Genomic DNA, 24,874 nt, shown 5'->3' with positions numbered 1-24,874 from the left:
AGTTTCTATTTTCACCAATTACAGGCATTAAAATGACTCTAAACACACTTATTTTTGTTCCAAAAGTGATAATTCACATGCAATAGTCATTTACAGTCAAAAAATTCAATATTAAAAAATGACCATTTTTGACCATCTGGAGAAAATTCGACAGGTCACGGGTCATCGTTTTTCATCAGAAAATTGATTTTTTGGACTGTAAAAAAATTAATTCAAAATGTCATTTGGATTGTGCCTCATGTTGAATAACTACTTTTTAAAGCCTCAATGTGACCAAAATTGACATTTTTACAGACTTTTTCTCCTACTCAGGAGCTTCTATTTTCACCAAATTCAGGCATTAAAATGACTCTAAACACACTTATTTTAGTTCCAAAAGTGATAATTCACATGCAATAGTCATTCACAGTCAAAAAATTTAATATTACAAATGTATTATTTTTGACCATCTGGAGAAAGTTTGACAGGTCACGGGTCGTCGTTTTTCATCAGAAAATTGATTTTTTTGACTGTAGAAAAATTTAATCAGAATGTCATTTGGATTGTGCCTCATGTTGAATAACTACTTTTTAAAGCCTCAATGTGACCAAAATTGACATTTTTACAGAGTTTATCTCCTACTCAGAAGCTTCTATTTTCACCAATTTCAGGCATTAAAATGACTCTAAACACACTTATTTTTGTTCCAAAAGTGATAATTCACATGCAATAGTCATTTACAGTCAAAAAATTCAATATTAAAAAAATTACCATTTTTTGACCATCTGGAGAAAATTCGGCAGGTCACGGGTCATCATTTTTCATCAGAAAATGGATTTTTGGGACTGTAGAAAAATTGATTCAAAATGTCATTTGGATTGTGCCTGTTGTTGAATAATCACTTTTAAAGCCTCAATGTGACCAAAATTGACATTTTTACAGACTTTTTCTCATACTCAGAAGCTTCTATTTTGACCAATTTCAGGCATTAAAATGACTCTAAACACACTTATTTTAGTTCCAAAAGTGATAATTCACATGCAATAGTCATTTACAGTCAAAAAATTTAATATTACAAATTTATTATTTTTGACCATCTGGAGAAAATTTGACAGGTCACGGGTCATCGTTTTTCATCAGAAAATTGATTTTTTCCACTGTAGAAAAATTGAATCAAAATATCATTTGGATTGTGCCTCATGTTGAATAACTACTTTTTAAAGCCTCAATGTGACCAACATTGACATTTTTACAGACTTTTTCTCCTACTTAGAAGCTTCTATTTTGACCAATTTCAGGCATTAAAATGACTCTAAACACACTTATTTTTGTTCCAAAAGTGATAATTCACATGCAATAGTCATTTACAGTCAAAAAATTCAATATTAAAAAATTACCATTTTTGACCATCTGGAGAAAATTCGACAGGTCATGGGTCATCATTTTTCATCAGAAAATTGATTTTTTGGACTGTAGAAAAATTAATTCAAAATGTCATTTGGATTGTGCCTCATGTTGAATAACTACTTTTTAAAGCCTCAATGTGACCAAAATTGACATTTTTACAGACTTTTTCTCCTACTCAGAAGCTTCTATTTTCACCAATTTCAGGCATTAAAATGTCTCTAAACACACTTATTTGAGTTCCAAAAGTGATAATTCACATGCAATAGTCATTTACAGTCAAAAAATTTAATATTACAAATTTCTTATTTTTGACCATCTGGAGAAAGTTTGACAGGTCACGGGTCATCGTTTTTCATCAGAAAATTGATTTTTTGGACTGTAGAAAAATTAATTCAAAATGTCATTTGGATTGTGCCTCATGTTGAATAACTACTTCTTAAAGCCTCAATGTGACCAAAATTGACATTTTTACAGACTTTTTCTCCTACTCAGGAGCTTCTATTTTCACCAAATTCAGGCATTAAAATGACTCTAAACACACTTATTTTAGTTCCAAAAGTGATAATTCACATGCAATAGTCATTTACAGTCAAAAAATGTAATATTACAAATTTATTATTTTTGACCATCTGGAGAAAGTTTGACAGGTCATGGGTCATCGTTTTTCATCAGAAAATTGATTTTTTTGACTGTAGAAAAATTGAATCAAAATGTCATTTGGATTGTGCCTCATGTTGAATAACTACTTTTTAAAGCCTCAATGTGACCAAAATTGACATTTTTACAGAGTTTATCTCCTACTCAGAAGCTTCTATTTTCACCAATTTCAGGCATTAAAATGACTCTAAACACACTTATTTTTGTTCCAAAAGCGATAATTCACATGCAATAGTCATTTACAGTAAAAAAATTCAATATTAAAAAAATTACCATTTTTTGACCATCTGGAGAAAATTCGGCAGGTCACGGGTCATCATTTTTCATCAGAAAATGGATTTTTGGGACTGTAGAAAAATTGATTCAAAATGTCATTTGGATTGTGCCTGTTGTTGAATAATCACTTTTTAAAGCCTCAATGTGACCAAAATTGACATTTTTACAGACTTTTTCTCCTACTCAGAAGCTTCTATTTTGACCAATTTCAGGCATTAAAATGACTCTAAACACACTTATTTTAGTTCCAAAAGTGATAATTCACATGCAATAGTCATTTACAGTCAAAAAATTTAATATTACAAATTTATTATTTTTGACCATCTGGAGAAAGTTTGACAGGTCACGGGTCATCGTTTTTCATCAGAAAATTGATTTTTTCCACTGTAGAAAAATTGAATCAAAATATCATTTGGATTGTGCCACATGTTGAATAACTACTTTTTAAAGCCTCAATGTGACCAACATTGACATTTTTACAGACTTTTTCTCCTACTTAGAAGCTTCTATTTTGACCAATTTCAGGCATTAAAATGACTCTAAACACACTTATTTTTGTTCCAAAAGTGATAATTCACATGCAATAGTCATTTACAGTCAAAAAATTCAATATTAAAAAATTAGCATTTTTGACCATCTGGAGAAAGTTCGACAGGTCACGGGTCATCATTTTTCATCAGAAAATAGATTTTTTGGACTGTAGAAAAATTAATTCAAAATGTCATTTGGATTGTGCCTCGTGTTAAATAACTACTTTTTAAAGCCTCAATGTGACCAAAATTGACATTTTTACAGACTTTTTCTCCTACTCAGAAGCTTCTATGTTCACCAATTTCAGGCATTAAAATGACTCTAAACACACTTATTGTAGTTCCAAAAGTGATAATTCACATGCAATAGTCATTTACAGTCAAAAAATTTAATATTACAAATTTATTATTTTTGACCATCTGGAGAAAGTTTGACAAGTCACGGGTCATCGTTTTTCATCAGAAAATTGATTTTTTTGACTGTAGAAAAATTGAATCAAAATGTCATTTGGATTGTGCCTCATGTTGAATAAATACTTTTTAAAGCCTCAATGTGACCAAAATTGACACTTTTACCGACTTTTTCTCCTACTTAGAAGCTTCTATTTTGACCAATTTCAGGCATTAAAATGACTCTAAACACACTTATTTTTGTTCCAAAAGTGATAATTCACATGCAATAGTCATTTACAGTCAAAAAATGTAATATTACAAATGTATTATTTTTGACCATCTGTAGAAAGTTTGACAGGTCACGGGTCATCGTTTTTCATCAGAAAATTGATTTTTTCGACTGTAGAAAAATTGAATCAAAATGTCATTTGGATTGTGCCTCATGTTGAATAACTACTTTTTAAAATCTCAATGTGACCAAAATTGACATTTTTACAGACTTTTTCTCCTACTTAGAAGCTTCTATTTTGACCAATTTCAGGCATTAAAATGACTCTAAACACACTTATTTTTGTTCCAAAAGTGATAATTCACATGCAATAGTCATTTACAGTCAAACAATTCAATATTAAAAAATTACCATTTTTGACCATCTGGAGAAAATTCGACAGGTCACGGGTCATCATTTTTCATCAGAAAATTGATTTTTTGGACTGTAGAAAAATTGAATCAAAATGTCATTTGGATTGTGCCTCATGTTGAATAACTACTTTTTAAAGCCTTAATGTGACCAAAATTGACATTTTTACAGAGTTTTTCTCCTACTCAGAAGCTTCTATTTTGACCAATTTCAGGCATTAAAATAACTCTAAGCACACTTATTTTTCTTCCAAAAGTGATAATTCACATGCAATAGTCATTTACAGTCAAAAAATTCAATATTAAAAAAATTACCATTTTTTGACCATCCGGAGAAAATTCGGCAGGTCACGGGTCATCATTTTTCATCAGAAAATGGATTTTTTGGACTGTAGAAAAATTGATTCAAAATGTCATTTGGATTGTGCCTCGTGTTAAATAACTACTTTTTAAAGCCTCAATGTGACCAAAATTGACATTTTTACAGACTTTTTCTCCTACTCAGAAGCTTCTATTTTCACCAATTTCAGGCATTAAAATGACACTAAACACACTTATTTTTATTCCAAAAGTGATACTTCACATGCAATAGTCATTTACAGTCAAAAAATTAAATATTACAAATTTGTTATTTTTGACCATCTGTAGAAAGTTTGACAGGTCACGGGTCATCGTTTTTCATCAGAAAATTGATTTTTTCGACTGTAGAAAAATTGAATCAAAATGTCATTTGGATTGTGCCTCATGTTCAATAACTACTTTTTAAAGTCTCAATGTGACCAAAATTGACATTTTTACAGAGTTTTTCTCCTACTCAGAAGCTTCTATTTTCACCAATTTCAGGCATTAAAATAACTCTAAGCACACTTATTTTTGTTCCAAAAGTGATAATTCACATGCAGTAGTCATTTACAGACAAAAAATTAAATATTAAAAAATTACCATTTTTGACCATCTGGAGAAAATCTGACAGGTCACGGGTCATCGTTTTTCATCAGAAAATTGATTTTTTCGACTGTAGAAAAATTGAATCAAAATGTCATTTGGATTGTGCCTCATGTTGAATAAATACTTTTTAAAGCCTCAATGTGACCAAAATTGACATTTTTACCGACTTTTTCTCCTACTTAGAAGCTTCTATTTTGACCAATTTCAGGCATTAAAATGACTCTAAACACACTTATTTTTGTTCCAAAAGTGATAATTCACATGCAATAGTCATTTACAGTCAAAAAATTCAATATTAAAAAATTACCATTTTTGACCATCTGGAGAAAGTTCGACAGGTCACGGGTCATCATTTTTCATCAGAAAATAGATTTTTTGGACTGTAGAAAAATTAATTCAAAATGTCATTTGGATTGTGCCTCGTGTTAAATAACTACTTTTTAAAGCCTCAATGTGACCAAAATTGACATTTTTACAGACTTTTTCTCCTACTCAGAAGCTTCTATGTTCACCAATTTCAGGCATTAAAATGACTCTAAACACACTTATTGTAGTTCCAAAAGTGATAATTCACATGCAATAGTCATTTACAGTCAAAAAATTTAATATTACAAATTTATTATTTTTGACCATCTGGAGAAAGTTTGACAAGTCACGGGTCATCGTTTTTCATCAGAAAATTGATTTTTTTGACTGTAGAAAAATTGAATCAAAATGTCATTTGGATTGTGCCTCATGTTGAATAAATACTTTTTAAAGCCTCAATGTGACCAAAATTGACACTTTTACCGACTTTTTCTCCTACTTAGAAGCTTCTATTTTGACCAATTTCAGGCATTAAAATGACTCTAAACACACTTATTTTTGTTCCAAAAGTGATAATTCACATGCAATAGTCATTTACAGTCAAAAAATGTAATATTACAAATGTATTATTTTTGACCATCTGTAGAAAGTTTGACAGGTCACGGGTCATCGTTTTTCATCAGAAAATTGATTTTTTCGACTGTAGAAAAATTGAATCAAAATGTCATTTGGATTGTGCCTCATGTTGAATAACTACTTTTTAAAATCTCAATGTGACCAAAATTGACATTTTTACAGACTTTTTCTCCTACTTAGAAGCTTCTATTTTGACCAATTTCAGGCATTAAAATGACTCTAAACACACTTATTTTTGTTCAAAAAGTGATAATTCACATGCAATAGTCATTTACAGTCAAAAAATGTAATATTACAAATGTATTATTTTTGACCATCTGTAGAAAGTTTGACAGGTCACGGGTCATCGTTTTTCATCAGAAAATTGATTTTTTCGACTGTAGAAAAATTGAATCAAAATGTCATTTGGATTGTGCCTCATGTTGAATAACTACTTTTTAAAATCTCAATGTGACCAAAATTGACATTTTTACAGACTTTTTCTCCTACTTAGAAGCTTCTATTTTGACCAATTTCAGGCATTAAAATGACTCTAAACACACTTATTTTTGTTCCAAAAGTGATAATTCACATGCAATAGTCATTTACAGTCAAAAAATTCAATATTAAAAAAATTACCATTTTTTGACCATCCGGAGAAAATTCGGCAGGTCACGGGTCATCATTTTTCATCAGAAAATGGATTTTTTGGACTGTAGAAAAATTGATTCAAAATGTCATTTGGATTGTGCCTGTTGTTGAATAATCACTTTTTAAAGCCTCAATGTGACCAAAATTAACATTTTTACAGACTTTTTCTCCTACTCAGAAGCTTCTATTTTGACCAATTTCAGGCATTAAAATGATTCTAAACACACTTATTTTTGTTCCAAAAGTGATAATTCACATGCAATAGTCATTTACAGTCAAAAAATTCAATATTAAAAAATTACCATTTTTGACCATCTGGAGAAAATTCGACAGGTCACGGGTCATCATTTTTCATCAGAAAATTGATTTTTTGGAGTGTAGAAAAATTAATTCAAAATGTCATTTGGATTGTGCCTCGTGTTAAAAAACTACTTTTTAAAGCCTCAATGTGACCAAAATTGACATTTTTACAGAGTTTTTCTCCTACTCAGAAGCTTCTATTTTCACCAATTTCAGGCATTAAAATGACTCTAAACACACTTATTTTTGTTCCAAAAGTGATAATTCACATGCAACAGTCATTTACAGTCAAAAAATTCAATATTAAAAAAATTACCATTTTTTGACCATCTGGAGAAAGTTCGACAGGTCACGGGTCATCATTTTTCATCAGAAAATTGATTTTTTGGACTGTAGAAAAATTGATTCAAAATGTCATTTGGATTGTGCCTCTTGTTGAATAATCACTTTTTAAAGCCTCAATGTGACCACAATTGACATTTTTACAGTCTTTTTCTCCTACTCAGAAGCTTCTATTTTCACCAATTTCAGGCATTAAAATGACTCTAAACACACTTATTTATGTTCCAAAAGTGATAATTCACATGCAATAGTCATTTGCAGTCAAAAAATTCAATATTAAAAAATTACCATTTTTGACCATCTGGAGAAAATTCGACAGGTCACGGGTCATCATTTTTCATCAGAAAATTGATTTATTGGACTGTAGAAAAATTAATTCAAAATGTCATTTGGATTGTGCCTTGTGTTAAATAACTACTTTTTAAAGCCTCAATGTGACCAAAATTGCCATCCTTACAGACTTTTTCTCCCACTCAGAAGCTTCTATTTCGACCAATTTCAGGCATTAAAATGACTCTAAACTCACTTAATTTAGTTCCAAAAGTGATAATTCACAAGCAATATTCATTTACAGTCAAAAAATTAAACATTAAAAAATTACCTTTTCTGACCATATGGAGACAGCTCGACGGGTCACGGGTCATCATTTTTCATCAGAAAATGGATTTTTTGGACTGTAGAAAAATTGATTCAAAATGTCATTTGGATTGTGCCTCATGTTGAATAACTACTTTTTAAAGCGTCAATGTGACCAAAATTGCCATTTTTACAGACTTTTTCTCCTACTCAGAAGCTTCTATTTCGACCAATTTCAGGCATTAAAATGACTCTAAACTCACTTAATTTAGTTCCAAAAGTGATAATTCACATGCAATAGTCATTTACAGTCAAAAAATTTAATATTACAAATTTAATATTTTTGACCATCTGGAGAAAGTTTGACAGGTCACGGGTCATCGTTTTTCATCAGAAAATTGATTTTTTTGACTGTAGAAAAATTGAATCAAAATGTCATTTGGATTGTGCCTCATGTTGAATAACTACTTTTTAAAGCCTCAATGTGACCAAAATTGACATTTTTACAGAGTTTTTCTCCTACTCAGAAGCTTCTATTTTCACCAATTTCAGGCATTAAAATGACTCTAAACACACTTATTTATGTTCCAAAAGTGATAATTCACATGCAATAGTCATTTGCAGTCAAAAAATTCAATATTAAAAAATTACCATTTTTGACCATCTGGAGAAAATTCGACAGGTCACGGGTCATCATTTTTCATCAGAAAATTGATTTATTGGACTGTAGAAAAATTAATTCAAAATGTCATTTGGATTGTGCCTTGTGTTAAATAACTACTTTTTAAAGCCTCAATGTGACCAAAATTGCCATCCTTACAGACTTTTTCTCCCACTCAGAAGCTTCTATTTCGACCAATTTCAGGCATTAAAATGACTCTAAACTCACTTAATTTAGTTCCAAAAGTGATAATTCACAAGCAATATTCATTTACAGTCAAAAAATTAAACATTAAAAAATTACCTTTTCTGACCATATGGAGACAGCTCGACGGGTCACGGGTCATCATTTTTCATCAGAAAATGGATTTTTTGGACTGTAGAAAAATTGATTCAAAATGTCATTTGGATTGTGCCTCATGTTGAATAACTACTTTTTAAAGCGTCAATGTGACCAAAATTGCCATTTTTACAGACTTTTTCTCCTACTCAGAAGCTTCTATTTCGACCAATTTCAGGCATTAAAATGACTCTAAACTCACTTAATTTAGTTCCAAAAGTGATAATTCACATGCAATAGTCATTTACAGTCAAAAAATTTAATATTACAAATTTAATATTTTTGACCATCTGGAGAAAGTTTGACAGGTCACGGGTCATCGTTTTTCATCAGAAAATTGATTTTTTTGACTGTAGAAAAATTGAATCAAAATGTCATTTGGATTGTGCCTCATGTTGAATAACTACTTTTTAAAGCCTCAATGTGACCAAAATTGACATTTTTACAGAGTTTTTCTCCTACTCAGAAGCTTCTATTTTCACCAATTTCAGGCATTAAAATGACTCTAATCACACTTATTTTTGTTCCAAAAGTGATAATTCACATGAAATAGTCATTTGCAGTCAAAAAATGTAATAATAAAAAATTACTATTTTTGACCATCTGGAGAAAATTCGACAGGTCACGGGTCATCATTTTTCATCAGAAAATTGATTTTTTGGACTGTAGAAAAATTAATTCAAAATGACATTTGGATTGTGCCTCATGTTGAATAACTACTTTTTAAAGCCTCAATGTGACCAAAATTGACATTTTTACAGACTTTTTCTCCTACTCAGAAGCTTCTATTTTGACCAATTTCAGGCATTAAAATGACTCTAAACACACTTATTTTAGTTCCAAAAGTGATAATTCACATGCAATAGTCATTTACAGTCAAAAAAATTTAATATTACAAATTTATTATTTTTGACCATCTGGAGAAAGTTTGACAGGTCACGGGTCATCGTTTTTCATCAGAAAATTGATTTTTTCGACTAGAAAAATTGAATCAAAATATTATTTGGATTGTGCCTCATGTTGAATAACTACTTTTTAAAGCCTCAATGTGACCAAAATTGACATTTTTACAGACTTTTTCTCCTACTTAGAAGCTTCTATTTTGACCAATTTCAGGCATTAAAATGATTCTAAACACACTTATTTTTGTTCCAAAAGTGATAATTCACATGCAATAGTCATTGCAGTCAAAAAATTCAATATTAAAAAAATTACCATTTTTGACCATCTGGAGAAAATTCGGCAGGTCACGGGTCATCATTTGTCATCAGAAAATTTTTTTTTTTACTGTAGAAAAATTGATTCAAAATGTCATTTGGATGGTGCCTCGTGTTAAATAACTACTTTTTAAAGCCTCAATGTGACCAAAATTGACATTTTTACAGACTTTTTCTCCTACTCAGAAGCTTCTATTTTCACCAATTTCAGGCATTAAAATGACTCTAAACACACTTATTTTTATTCCAAAAGTGACAATTCACATGCAATAGTCATTTACAGTCAAAAAATTAAATATTACAAATTCATTATTTTTGACCATCTGGAGAAAGTTTGACAGGTCACGGGTCATCGTTTTTCATCAGAAAATTGATTTTTTCGACTGTAGAAAAATTGAATCAAAATGTCATTTGGATTGTGCCTCATGTTGAATAAATACTTTTTAAAGCCTCAATGTGACCAAAATTGACATTTTTACCGACTTTTTCTCCTACTTAGAAGCTTCTATTTTGACCAATTTCAGGCATTAAAATGACTCTAAACACACTTATTTTTGTTCCAAAAGTGATAATTCACATGCAATAGTCATTTACAGTCAAAAAATTCAATATTAAAAAATTACCATTTTTGACCATCTGGAGAAAGTTCGACAGGTCACGGGTCATCATTTTTCAACAGAAAATTGATTTTTTGGACTGTAGAAAAATTAATTCAAAATGTCATTTGGATTGTGCCTCGTGTTAAATAACTACTTTTTAAAGCCTCAATGTGACCAAAATTGACATTTTTACAGACTTTTTCTCCTACTCAGAAGCTTCTATGTTCACCAATTTCAGGCATTGAAATGACTCTAAACACACTTATTGTAGTTCCAAAAGTGATAATTCACATGCAATAGTCATTTACAGTCAAAAAATTTAATATTACAAATTTATTATTTTTGACCATCTGGAGAAAGTTTGACAAGTCACGGGTCATCGTTTTTCATCAGAAAATTGATTTTTTTCGACTGTAGAAAAATTGAATCAAAATGTCATTTGGATTGTGCCTCATGTTGAATAACTACTTTTTAAAGCCTCAATGTGACCAAAATTGACATTTTTACAGACTTTTTCTCCTACTCAGAAGCTTCTATTTTCACCAATTTCAGGCATTAAAATGATTCTAAACACACTTATTTTTGTTCCGAAAGTGATAATTCACATGCAATAGTCATTTGCAGTCAAAAAATTCAATATTAAAAAAATTACCATTTTTGACCATCTGGAGAAAATTCGGCAGGTCACGGGTCATCATTTGTCATCAGAAAATTGATTTTTTGGACTGTAGAAAAATTGATTCAAAATGTCATTTGGATTGTGCCTCGTGTTAAATAACTACTTTTTAATTCTCAATGTGACCAAAACTGACATTTTTACAGACTTTTTTTCCTACTCAGAAGCTTCTATTTTTACCAATTTCAGGCATTAAAATGACTCTAAACACACTTATTTTTATTCCAAAAGTGACAATTCACATGCAATAGTCATTTACAGTCAAAAAAATAAATATTACAAATTTATTATTTTTGACCATCTGTAGAAAGTTTGACAGGTCACGGGTCATTGTTTTTCATCAGAAAATTTATTTTTTCGACTGTAGAAAAATTTAATCAAAATGTCATTTGGATTGTGCCTCATGTTGAATAACTACTTTTTAAAGTCTCAATGTGACCAAAATTGACATTTTTACAGAGTTTTTCTCTTACTCAGAAGTTTCTATTTTCACCAATTACAGGCATTAAAATGACTCTAAACACACTTATTTTTGTTCCAAAAGTGATAATTCACATGCAATAGTCATTTACAGTCAAAAAATTCAATATTAAAAAATGACCATTTTTGACCATCTGGAGAAAATTCGACAGGTCACGGGTCATCGTTTTTCATCAGAAAATTGATTTTTTGGACTGTAAAAAAATTAATTCAAAATGTCATTTGGATTGTGCCTCATGTTGAATAACTACTTTTTAAAGCCTCAATGTGACCAAAATTGACATTTTTACAGACTTTTTCTCCTACTCAGGAGCTTCTATTTTCACCAAATTCAGGCATTAAAATGACTCTAAACACACTTATTTTAGTTCCAAAAGTGATAATTCACATGCAATAGTCATTCACAGTCAAAAAATTTAATATTACAAATGTATTATTTTTGACCATCTGGAGAAAGTTTGACAGGTCACGGGTCGTCGTTTTTCATCAGAAAATTGATTTTTTTGACTGTAGAAAAATTTAATCAGAATGTCATTTGGATTGTGCCTCATGTTGAATAACTACTTTTTAAAGCCTCAATGTGACCAAAATTGACATTTTTACAGAGTTTATCTCCTACTCAGAAGCTTCTATTTTCACCAATTTCAGGCATTAAAATGACTCTAAACACACTTATTTTTGTTCCAAAAGTGATAATTCACATGCAATAGTCATTTACAGTCAAAAAATTCAATATTAAAAAAATTACCATTTTTTGACCATCTGGAGAAAATTCGGCAGGTCACGGGTCATCATTTTTCATCAGAAAATGGATTTTTGGGACTGTAGAAAAATTGATTCAAAATGTCATTTGGATTGTGCCTGTTGTTGAATAATCACTTTTAAAGCCTCAATGTGACCAAAATTGACATTTTTACAGACTTTTTCTCATACTCAGAAGCTTCTATTTTGACCAATTTCAGGCATTAAAATGACTCTAAACACACTTATTTTAGTTCCAAAAGTGATAATTCACATGCAATAGTCATTTACAGTCAAAAAATTTAATATTACAAATTTATTATTTTTGACCATCTGGAGAAAATTTGACAGGTCACGGGTCATCGTTTTTCATCAGAAAATTGATTTTTTCCACTGTAGAAAAATTGAATCAAAATATCATTTGGATTGTGCCTCATGTTGAATAACTACTTTTTAAAGCCTCAATGTGACCAACATTGACATTTTTACAGACTTTTTCTCCTACTTAGAAGCTTCTATTTTGACCAATTTCAGGCATTAAAATGACTCTAAACACACTTATTTTTGTTCCAAAAGTGATAATTCACATGCAATAGTCATTTACAGTCAAAAAATTCAATATTAAAAAATTACCATTTTTGACCATCTGGAGAAAATTCGACAGGTCATGGGTCATCATTTTTCATCAGAAAATTGATTTTTTGGACTGTAGAAAAATTAATTCAAAATGTCATTTGGATTGTGCCTCATGTTGAATAACTACTTTTTAAAGCCTCAATGTGACCAAAATTGACATTTTTACAGACTTTTTCTCCTACTCAGAAGCTTCTATTTTCACCAATTTCAGGCATTAAAATGTCTCTAAACACACTTATTTGAGTTCCAAAAGTGATAATTCACATGCAATAGTCATTTACAGTCAAAAAATTTAATATTACAAATTTCTTATTTTTGACCATCTGGAGAAAGTTTGACAGGTCACGGGTCATCGTTTTTCATCAGAAAATTGATTTTTTGGACTGTAGAAAAATTAATTCAAAATGTCATTTGGATTGTGCCTCATGTTGAATAACTACTTCTTAAAGCATCAATGTGACCAAAATTGACATTTTTACAGACTTTTTCTCCTACTCAGGAGCTTCTATTTTCACCAAATTCAGGCATTAAAATGACTCTAAACACACTTATTTTAGTTCCAAAAGTGATAATTCACATGCAATAGTCATTTACAGTCAAAAAATGTAATATTACAAATTTATTATTTTTGACCATCTGGAGAAAGTTTGACAGGTCATGGGTCATCGTTTTTCATCAGAAAATTGATTTTTTTGACTGTAGAAAAATTGAATCAAAATGTCATTTGGATTGTGCCTCATGTTGAATAACTACTTTTTAAAGCCTCAATGTGACCAAAATTGACATTTTTACAGAGTTTATCTCCTACTCAGAAGCTTCTATTTTCACCAATTTCAGGCATTAAAATGACTCTAAACACACTTATTTTTGTTCCAAAAGTGATAATTCACATGCAATAGTCATTTACAGTAAAAAAATTCAATATTAAAAAAATTACCATTTTTTGACCATCTGGAGAAAATTCGGCAGGTCACGGGTCATCATTTTTCATCAGAAAATGGATTTTTGGGACTGTAGAAAAATTGATTCAAAATGTCATTTGGATTGTGCCTGTTGTTGAATAATCACTTTTTAAAGCCTCAATGTGACCAAAATTGACATTTTTACAGACTTTTTCTCCTACTCAGAAGCTTCTATTTTGACCAATTTCAGGCATTAAAATGACTCTAAACACACTTATTTTAGTTCCAAAAGTGATAATTCACATGCAATAGTCATTTACAGTCAAAAAATTTAATATTACAAATTTATTATTTTTGACCATCTGGAGAAAGTTTGACAGGTCACGGGTCATCGTTTTTCATCAGAAAATTGATTTTTTCCACTGTAGAAAAATTGAATCAAAATATCATTTGGATTGTGCCACATGTTGAATAACTACTTTTTAAAGCCTCAATGTGACCAACATTGACATTTTTACAGACTTTTTCTCCTACTTAGAAGCTTCTATTTTGACCAATTTCAGGCATTAAAATGACTCTAAACACACTTATTTTTGTTCCAAAAGTGATAATTCACATGCAATAGTCATTTACAGTCAAAAAATTCAATATTAAAAAATTAGCATTTTTGACCATCTGGAGAAAATTCGACAGGTCATGGGTCATCATTTTTCATCAGAAAATTGATTTTTTGGACTGTAGAAAAATTAATTCAAAATGACATTTGGATTGTGCCTCATGTTGAATAACTACTTTTTAAAGCCTCAATGTGATCAAAATTGACATTTTTACAGACTTTTTCTCCTACTCAGAAGCTTCTATTTTCACCAATTTCAGGCATTAAAATGTCTCTAAACACACTTATTTTAGTTCCAAAAGTGATAATTCACATGCAATAGTCATTTACAGTCAAAAAATTTAATATTACAAATTTCTTATTTTTGACCATCTGGAGAAAGTTTGACAGGTCACGGGTCATCGTTTTTCATCAGAAAATTGATTTTTTTGACTGTAGAAAAATTGAATCAAAATGTCAATTGGATTGTGCCTCATGTTGAATAGCTACTTTTTAAAGCCTCAATGTGACCGAAATTGACATTTTTACAGAGTTTTTCTCCTACTCAGAAGCTTCTATTTTCACCAATTTCAGGCATTAAAATGACTCTAAACACACTTATTTTTGTTCCAAAAGTGATAATTCACATGCAATAGTCATTTACAGTCAAAAAATTCAATATTACAAATTTATTATTTTTGACCATCTGGAGAAAATTTGACAGGTCACGGGTCATCGTTTTTCATCAGAAAATTGATTTTTTCCACTGTAGAAAAATTGAATCAAAATATCATTTGGATTGTGCCTCATGTTGAATAACTACTTTTTAAAGCCTCAATGTGACCAACATTGACATTTTTACAGACTTTTTCTCCTACTTAGAAGCTTCTATTTTGACCAATTTCAGGCATTAAAATGACTCTAAACACACTTATTTTTGTTCCAAAAGTGATAATTCACATGCAATAGTCATTTACAGTCAAAAAATTCAATATTAAAAAATTACCATTTTTGACCATCTGGAGAAAATTCGACAGGTCATGGGTCATCATTTTTCATCAGAAAATTGATTTTTTGGACTGTAGAAAAATTAATTCAAAATGTCATTTGGATTGTGCCTCATGTTGAATAACTACTTTTTAAAGCCTCAATGTGACCAAAATTGACATTTTTACAGACTTTTTCTCCTACTCAGAAGCTTCTATTTTCACCAATTTCAGGCATTAAAATGTCTCTAAACACACTTATTTGAGTTCCAAAAGTGATAATTCACATGCAATAGTCATTTACAGTCAAAAAATTTAATATTACAAATTTCTTATTTTTGACCATCTGGAGAAAGTTTGACAGGTCACGGGTCATCGTTTTTCATCAGAAAATTGATTTTTTGGACTGTAGAAAAATTAATTCAAAATGTCATTTGGATTGTGCCTCATGTTGAATAACTACTTTTTAAAGCCTCAATGTGACCAAAATTGACATTTTTACAGACTTTTTCTCCTACTCAGGAGCTTCTATTTTCACCAAATTCAGGCATTAAAATGACTCTAAACACACTTATTTTAGTTCCAAAAGTGATAATTCACATGCAATAGTCATTTACAGTCAAAAAATGTAATATTACAAATTTATTATTTTTGACCATCTGGAGAAAGTTTGACAGGTCATGGGTCATCGTTTTTCATCAGAAAATTGATTTTTTTGACTGTAGAAAAATTGAATCAAAATGTCATTTGGATTGTGCCTCATGTTGAATAACTACTTTTTAAAGCCTCAATGTGACCAAAATTGACATTTTTACAGAGTTTATCTCCTACTCAGAAGCTTCTATTTTCACCAGTTTCAGGCATTAAAATGACTCTAAACACACTTATTTTTGTTCCAAAAGTGATAATTCACATGCAATAGTCATTTACAGTAAAAAAATTCAATATTAAAAAAATTACCATTTTTTGACCATCTGGAGAAAATTCGGCAGGTCACGGGTCATCATTTTTCATCAGAAAATGGATTTTTGGGACTGTAGAAAAATTGATTCAAAATGTCATTTGGATTGTGCCTGTTGTTGAATAATCACTTTTTAAAGCCTCAATGTGACCAAAATTGACATTTTTACAGACTTTTTCTCCTACTCAGAAGCTTCTATTTTGACCAATTTCAGGCATTAAAATGACTCTAAACACACTTATTTTAGTTCCAAAAGTGATAATTCACATGCAATAGTCATTTACAGTCAAAAAATTTAATATTACAAATTTATTATTTTTGACCATCTGGAGAAAGTTTGACAGGTCACGGGTCATCGTTTTTCATCAGAAAATTGATTTTTTCCACTGTAGAAAAATTGAATCAAAATATCATTTGGATTGTGCCACATGTTGAATAACTACTTTTTAAAGCCTCAATGTGACCAACATTGACATTTTTACAGACTTTTTCTCCTACTTAGAAGCTTCTATTTTGACCAATTTCAGGCATTAAAATGACTCTAAACACACTTATTTTTGTTCCAAAAGTGATAATTCACATGCAATAGTCATTTACAGTCAAAAAATTCAATATTAAAAAATTAGCATTTTTGACCATCTGGAGAAAATTCGACAGGTCATGGGTCATCATTTTTCATCAGAAAATTGATTTTTTGGACTGTAGAAAAATTAATTCAAAATGACATTTGGATTGTGCCTCATGTTGAATAACTACTTTTTAAAGCCTCAATGTGATCAAAATTGACATTTTTACAGACTTTTTCTCCTACTCAGAAGCTTCTATTTTCACCAATTTCAGGCATTAAAATGTCTCTAAACACACTTATTTTAGTTCCAAAAGTGATAATTCACATGCAATAGTCATTTACAGTCAAAAAATTTAATATTACAAATTTCTTATTTTTGACCATCTGGAGAAAGTTTGACAGGTCACGGGTCATCGTTTTTCATCAGAAAATTGATTTTTTTGACTGTAGAAAAATTGAATCAAAATGTCAATTGGATTGTGCCTCATGTTGAATAGCTACTTTTTAAAGCCTCAATGTGACCGAAATTGACATTTTTACAGAGTTTTTCTCCTACTCAGAAGCTTCTATTTTCACCAATTTCAGGCATTAAAATGACTCTAAACACACTTATTTTTGTTCCAAAAGTGATAATTCACATGCAATAGTCATTTACAGTCAAAAAATTCAATATTAAAAAATTACCATTTTTGACCATCTGGAGAAAATTCGACAGGTCATGGGTCATCATTTTTCATCAGAAAATTGATTTTTTGGACTGTAGAAAAATTAATTCAAAATGACATTTGGATTGTGCCTCATGTTGAATAACTACTTTTTAAAGCCTCAATGTGACCAAAATTGACATTTTTACAGACTTTTTCTCCTACTCAGAAGCTTCTATTTTGACCAATTTCAGGCATTAAAATGACTCTAAACACACTTATTTTAGTTCCAAAAGTGATAATTCACATGCAATAGTCATTTACAGTCAAAAAAATTTAATATTACAAATTTATTATTTTTGACCATCTGGAGAAAGTTTGACAGGTCACGGGTCATCGTTTTTCATCAGAAAATTGATTTTTTCGACTAGAAAAATTGAATCAAAATATTATTTGGATTGTGCCTCATGTTGAATAACTACTTTTTAAAGCCTCAATGTGACCAAAATTGACATTTTTACAGACTTTTTCTCCTACTTAGAAGCTTCTATTTTGACCAATTTCAGGCATTAAAATGATTCTAAACACACTTATTTTTGTTCCAAAAGTGATAATTCACATGCAATAGTCATTGCAGTCAAAAAATTCAATATTAAAAAAATTACCATTTTTGACCATCTGGAGAAAATTCGGCAGGTCACGGGTCATCGTTTTTCATCAGAAAATTGATTTTTTCGACTGTAGAAAAATTGAATCAAAATGTCATTTGGATTGTGCCTCATGTTGAATAACTACTTTTATAGCCTCAATGTGACCAAAATTGACATTTTTACAGAGTTTTTCTCCTACTCAGAAGTTTCTATTTTCACCAATTTCAGGCATTAAAATGACTCTAAGCACTCTTATTTTTGTTCCAAAAGTGATAATTCACATGCAATAGTCATTTACAGTCAAAAAATTCAATATTAAAAAATGACCATTTTTGACAATCTGGAGAAAATTCGACAGGTCACGGGTCATCGTTTTTCATCAGAAAATTGATTTTTTTGACTGTAGAAAAATTGAATCAAAATATCATTTGGATTGTGCCTCATGTTGAATAACTACTTTTTAAAGCCTCAATGTGACCAAAATTGACATTTTTACAGAGTTTTTCTCCTACTCAGAAGCTTCTATTTTCACCAATTTCAGGCATTAAAATGACTCTAAACACACTTATTTTTATTCCAAAAGTGACAATTCACATGCAATAGTCATTTATAGTCAAAAAATTAAATATTACAAATTTATTATTTTTGACCATCTGTAGAAAGTTTGACAGGTCATCGTTTTTCATCAGAAAATTGATTTTTTCAACTGTAGAAAAATTGAATCAAAATGTCATTTGGATTGTGCCTCATGTTGAATAACTACTTTTTAAAGTCTCAATGTGACCAAAATTGACATTTTTACAGACTTTTTCTCCTACTCAGAAGCTTCTATTTTGACCAATTTCAGGCATTAAAATGACTCTAAACACACTTATTTTAGTTCCAAAAGTGATAATTCACATGCAATAGTCATTTACAGTCAAAAAATTTAATATTACAAATTTATTATTTTTGACCATCTGGAGAAAGTATGACAGGTCACGGGTCATCGTTTTTCATCAGAAAATTGATTTTTTCGACTGTAGAAAAATTGAATCAAAATGTCATTTGGATTGTGCCTCATGTTGAATAACTACTTTTTAAAGCCTCAATGTGACCAAAATTGACATTTTTACAGAGTTTTTCTCCTACTCAGAAGCTTCTATTTTCACCAATTTCAGGCATTAAAATGACTCTAAACACACTTATTTTTATTCCAAAAGTGACAATTCACATGCAATAGTCATTTACAGTCAAAAAATTAAATATTACAAATTTATTATTTTTGACCATCTGGAGAAAGTTTGACAGGTCAAGGGTCATCGTTTTTCATCAGAAAATTGATTTTTTCGACTGTAGAAAAATTGAATCAAAATGTCATTTGGATTGTGCCTCATGTTGAATAACTACTTTTTAAAGCCTCAATGTGACCAAAATTGACATTTTTACAGAGTTTATCTCCTACTCAGAAGCTTCTATTTTCACCAATTTCAGGCATTAAAATGACTCTAAACACACTTATTTTTGTTCCAAAAGTGATAATTCACATGCAATAGTCATTTACAGTAAAAAAATTCAATATTAAAAAAATTACCATTTTTTGACCATCTGGAGAAAATTCGGCAGGTCACGGGTCATCATTTTTCATCAGAAAATGGATTTTTGGGACTGTAGAAAAATTGATTCAAAATGTCATTTGGATTGTGCCTGTTGTTGAATAATCACTTTTTAAAGCCTCAATGTGACCAAAATTGACATTTTTACAGACTTTTTCTCCTACTCAGAAGCTTCTATTTTGACCAATTTCAGGCATTAAAATGACTCTAAACACACTTATTTTAGTTCCAAAAGTGATAATTCACATGCAATAGTCATTTACAGTCAAAAAATTTAATATTACAAATTTATTATTTTTGACCATCTGGAGAAAGTTTGACAGGTCACGGGTCATCGTTTTTCATCAGAAAATTGATTTTTTCCACTGTAGAAAAATTGAATCAAAATATCATTTGGATTGTGCCACATGTTGATTAACTACTTTTTAAAGCCTCAATGTGACCAACATTGACATTTTTACAGACTTTTTCTCCTACTTAGAAGCTTCTATTTTGACCAATTTCAGGCATTAAAATGACTCTAAACACACTTATTTTTGTTCCAAAAGTGATAATTCACATGCAATAGTCATTTACAGTCAAAAAATTCAATATTAAAAAATTAGCATTTTTGACCATCTGGAGAAAATTCGACAGGTCATGGGTCATCATTTTTCATCAGAAAATTGATTTTTTGGACTGTAGAAAAATTAATTCAAAATGACATTTGGATTGTGCCTCATGTTGAATAACTACTTTTTAAAGCCTCAATGTGATCAAAATTGACATTTTTACAGACTTTTTCTCCTACTCAGAAGCTTCTATTTTCACCAATTTCAGGCATTAAAATGTCTCTAAACACACTTATTTTAGTTCCAAAAGTGATAATTCACATGCAATAGTCATTTACAGTCAAAAAATTTAATATTACAAATTTCTTATTTTTGACCATCTGGAGAAAGTTTGACAGGTCACGGGTCATCGTTTTTCATCAGAAAATTGATTTTTTTGACTGTAGAAAAATTGAATCAAAATGTCAATTGGATTGTGCCTCATGTTGAATAGCTACTTTTTAAAGCCTCAATGTGACCGAAATTGACATTTTTACAGAGTTTTTCTCCTACTCAGAAGCTTCTATTTTCACCAATTTCAGGCATTAAAATGACTCTAAACACACTTATTTTTGTTCCAAAAGTGATAATTCACATGCAATAGTCATTTACAGTCAAAAAATTCAATATTACAAATTTATTATTTTTGACCATCTGGAGAAAATTTGACAGGTCACGGGTCATCGTTTTTCATCAGAAAATTGATTTTTTCCACTGTAGAAAAATTGAATCAAAATATCATTTGGATTGTGCCTCATGTTGAATAACTACTTTTTAAAGCCTCAATGTGACCAACATTGACATTTTTACAGACTTTTTCTCCTACTTAGAAGCTTCTATTTTGACCAATTTCAGGCATTAAAATGACTCTAAACACACTTATTTTTGTTCCAAAAGTGATAATTCACATGCAATAGTCATTTACAGTCAAAAAATTCAATATTAAAAAATTACCATTTTTGACCATCTGGAGAAAATTCGACAGGTCATGGGTCATCATTTTTCATCAGAAAATTGATTTTTTGGACTGTAGAAAAATTAATTCAAAATGTCATTTGGATTGTGCCTCATGTTGAATAACTACTTTTTAAAGCCTCAATGTGACCAAAATTGACATTTTTACAGACTTTTTCTCCTACTCAGAAGCTTCTATTTTCACCAATTTCAGGCATTAAAATGTCTCTAAACACACTTATTTGAGTTCCAAAAGTGATAATTCACATGCAATAGTCATTTACAGTCAAAAAATTTAATATTACAAATTTCTTATTTTTGACCATCTGGAGAAAGTTTGACAGGTCACGGGTCATCGTTTTTCATCAGAAAATTGATTTTTTGGACTGTAGAAAAATTAATTCAAAATGTCATTTGGATTGTGCCTCATGTTGAATAACTACTTTTTAAAGCCTCAATGTGACCAAAATTGACATTTTTACAGACTTTTTCTCCTACTCAGGAGCTTCTATTTTCACCAAATTCAGGCATTAAAATGACTCTAAACACACTTATTTTAGTTCCAAAAGTGATAATTCACATGCAATAGTCATTTACAGTCAAAAAATGTAATATTACAAATTTATTATTTTTGACCATCTGGAGAAAGTTTGACAGGTCATGGGTCATCGTTTTTCATCAGAAAATTGATTTTTTTGACTGTAGAAAAATTGAATCAAAATGTCATTTGGATTGTGCCTCATGTTGAATAACTACTTTTTAAAGCCTCAATGTGACCAAAATTGACATTTTTACAGAGTTTATCTCCTACTCAGAAGCTTCTATTTTCACCAATTTCAGGCATTAAAATGACTCTAAACACACTTATTTTTGTTCCAAAAGTGATAATTCACATGCAATAGTCATTTACAGTAAAAAAATTCAATATTAAAAAAATTACCATTTTTTGACCATCTGGAGAAAATTCGGCAGGTCACGGGTCATCATTTTTCATCAGAAAATGGATTTTTGGGACTGTAGAAAAATTGATTCAAAATGTCATTTGGATTGTGCCTGTTGTTGAATAATCACTTTTTAAAGCCTCAATGTGACCAAAATTGACATTTTTACAGACTTTTTCTCCTACTCAGAAGCTTCTATTTTGACCAATTTCAGGCATTAAAATGACTCTAAACACACTTATTTTAGTTCCAAAAGTGATAATTCACATGCAATAGTCATTTACAGTCAAAAAATTTAATATTACAAATTTATTATTTTTGACCATCTGGAGAAAGTTTGACAGGTCACGGGTCATCGTTTTTCATCAGAAAATTGATTTTTTCCACTGTAGAAAAATTGAATCAAAATATCATTTGGATTGTGCCACATGTTGAATAACTACTTTTTAAAGCCTCAATGTGACCAACATTGACATTTTTACAGACTTTTTCTCCTACTTAGAAGCTTCTATTTTGACCAATTTCAGGCATTAAAATGACTCTAAACACACTTATTTTTGTTCCAAAAGTGATAATTCACATGCAATAGTCATTTACAGTCAAAAAATTCAATATTAAAAAATTAGCATTTTTGACCATCTGGAGAAAATTCGACAGGTCATGGGTCATCATTTTTCATCAGAAAATTGATTTTTTGGACTGTAGAAAAATTAATTCAAAATGACATTTGGATTGTGCCTCATGTTGAATAACTACTTTTTAAAGCCTCAATGTGATCAAAATTGACATTTTTACAGACTTTTTCTCCTACTCAGAAGCTTCTATTTTCACCAATTTCAGGCATTAAAATGTCTCTAAACACACTTATTTTAGTTCCAAAAGTGATAATTCACATGCAATAGTCATTTACAGTCAAAAAATTTAATATTACAAATTTCTTATTTTTGACCATCTGGAGAAAGTTTGACAGGTCACGGGTCATCGTTTTTCATCAGAAAATTGATTTTTTTGACTGTAGAAAAATTGAATCAAAATGTCAATTGGATTGTGCCTCATGTTGAATAGCTACTTTTTAAAGCCTCAATGTGACCGAAATTGACATTTTTACAGAGTTTTTCTCCTACTCAGAAGCTTCTATTTTCACCAATTTCAGGCATTAAAATGACTCTAAACACACTTATTTTTGTTCCAAAAGTGATAATTCACATGCAATAGTCATTTACAGTCAAAAAATTCAATATTAAAAAATTACCATTTTTGACCATCTGGAGAAAATTCGACAGGTCATGGGTCATCATTTTTCATCAGAAAATTGATTTTTTGGACTGTAGAAAAATTAATTCAAAATGACATTTGGATTGTGCCTCATGTTGAATAACTACTTTTTAAAGCCTCAATGTGACCAAAATTGACATTTTTACAGACTTTTTCTCCTACTCAGAAGCTTCTATTTTGACCAATTTCAGGCATTAAAATGACTCTAAACACACTTATTTTAGTTCCAAAAGTGATAATTCACATGCAATAGTCATTTACAGTCAAAAAAATTTAATATTACAAATTTATTATTTTTGACCATCTGGAGAAAGTTTGACAGGTCACGGGTCATCGTTTTTCATCAGAAAATTGATTTTTTCGACTAGAAAAATTGAATCAAAATATTATTTGGATTGTGCCTCATGTTGAATAACTACTTTTTAAAGCCTCAATGTGACCAAAATTGACATTTTTACAGACTTTTTCTCCTACTTAGAAGCTTCTATTTTGACCAATTTCAGGCATTAAAATGATTCTAAACACACTTATTTTTGTTCCAAAAGTGATAATTCACATGCAATAGTCATTGCAGTCAAAAAATTCAATATTAAAAAAATTACCATTTTTGACCATCTGGAGAAAATTCGGCAGGTCACGGGTCATCGTTTTTCATCAGAAAATTGATTTTTTCGACTGTAGAAAAATTGAATCAAAATGTCATTTGGATTGTGCCTCATGTTGAATAACTACTTTTATAGCCTCAATGTGACCAAAATTGACATTTTTACAGAGTTTTTCTCCTACTCAGAAGTTTCTATTTTCACCAATTTCAGGCATTAAAATGACTCTAAGCACTCTTATTTTTGTTCCAAAAGTGATAATTCACATGCAATAGTCATTTACAGTCAAAAAATTCAATATTAAAAAATGACCATTTTTGACAATCTGGAGAAAATTCGACAGGTCACGGGTCATCGTTTTTCATCAGAAAATTGATTTTTTTGACTGTAGAAAAATTGAATCAAAATATCATTTGGATTGTGCCTCATGTTGAATAACTACTTTTTAAAGCCTCAATGTGACCAAAATTGACATTTTTACAGAGTTTTTCTCCTACTCAGAAGCTTCTATTTTCACCAATTTCAGGCATTAAAATGACTCTAAACACACTTATTTTTATTCCAAAAGTGACAATTCACATGCAATAGTCATTTATAGTCAAAAAATTAAATATTACAAATTTATTATTTTTGACCATCTGTA

The sequence above is a fragment of the Triturus cristatus genome, chromosome 8 (assembly GCF_964204655.1).
Source record: "Triturus cristatus chromosome 8, aTriCri1.1, whole genome shotgun sequence".
Taxonomy (NCBI): Eukaryota; Metazoa; Chordata; class Amphibia; order Caudata; family Salamandridae; genus Triturus; species Triturus cristatus.
The sequence above is the reverse complement of the archived record's forward strand: the minus strand, read 5'-3'. Positions refer to the sequence as shown.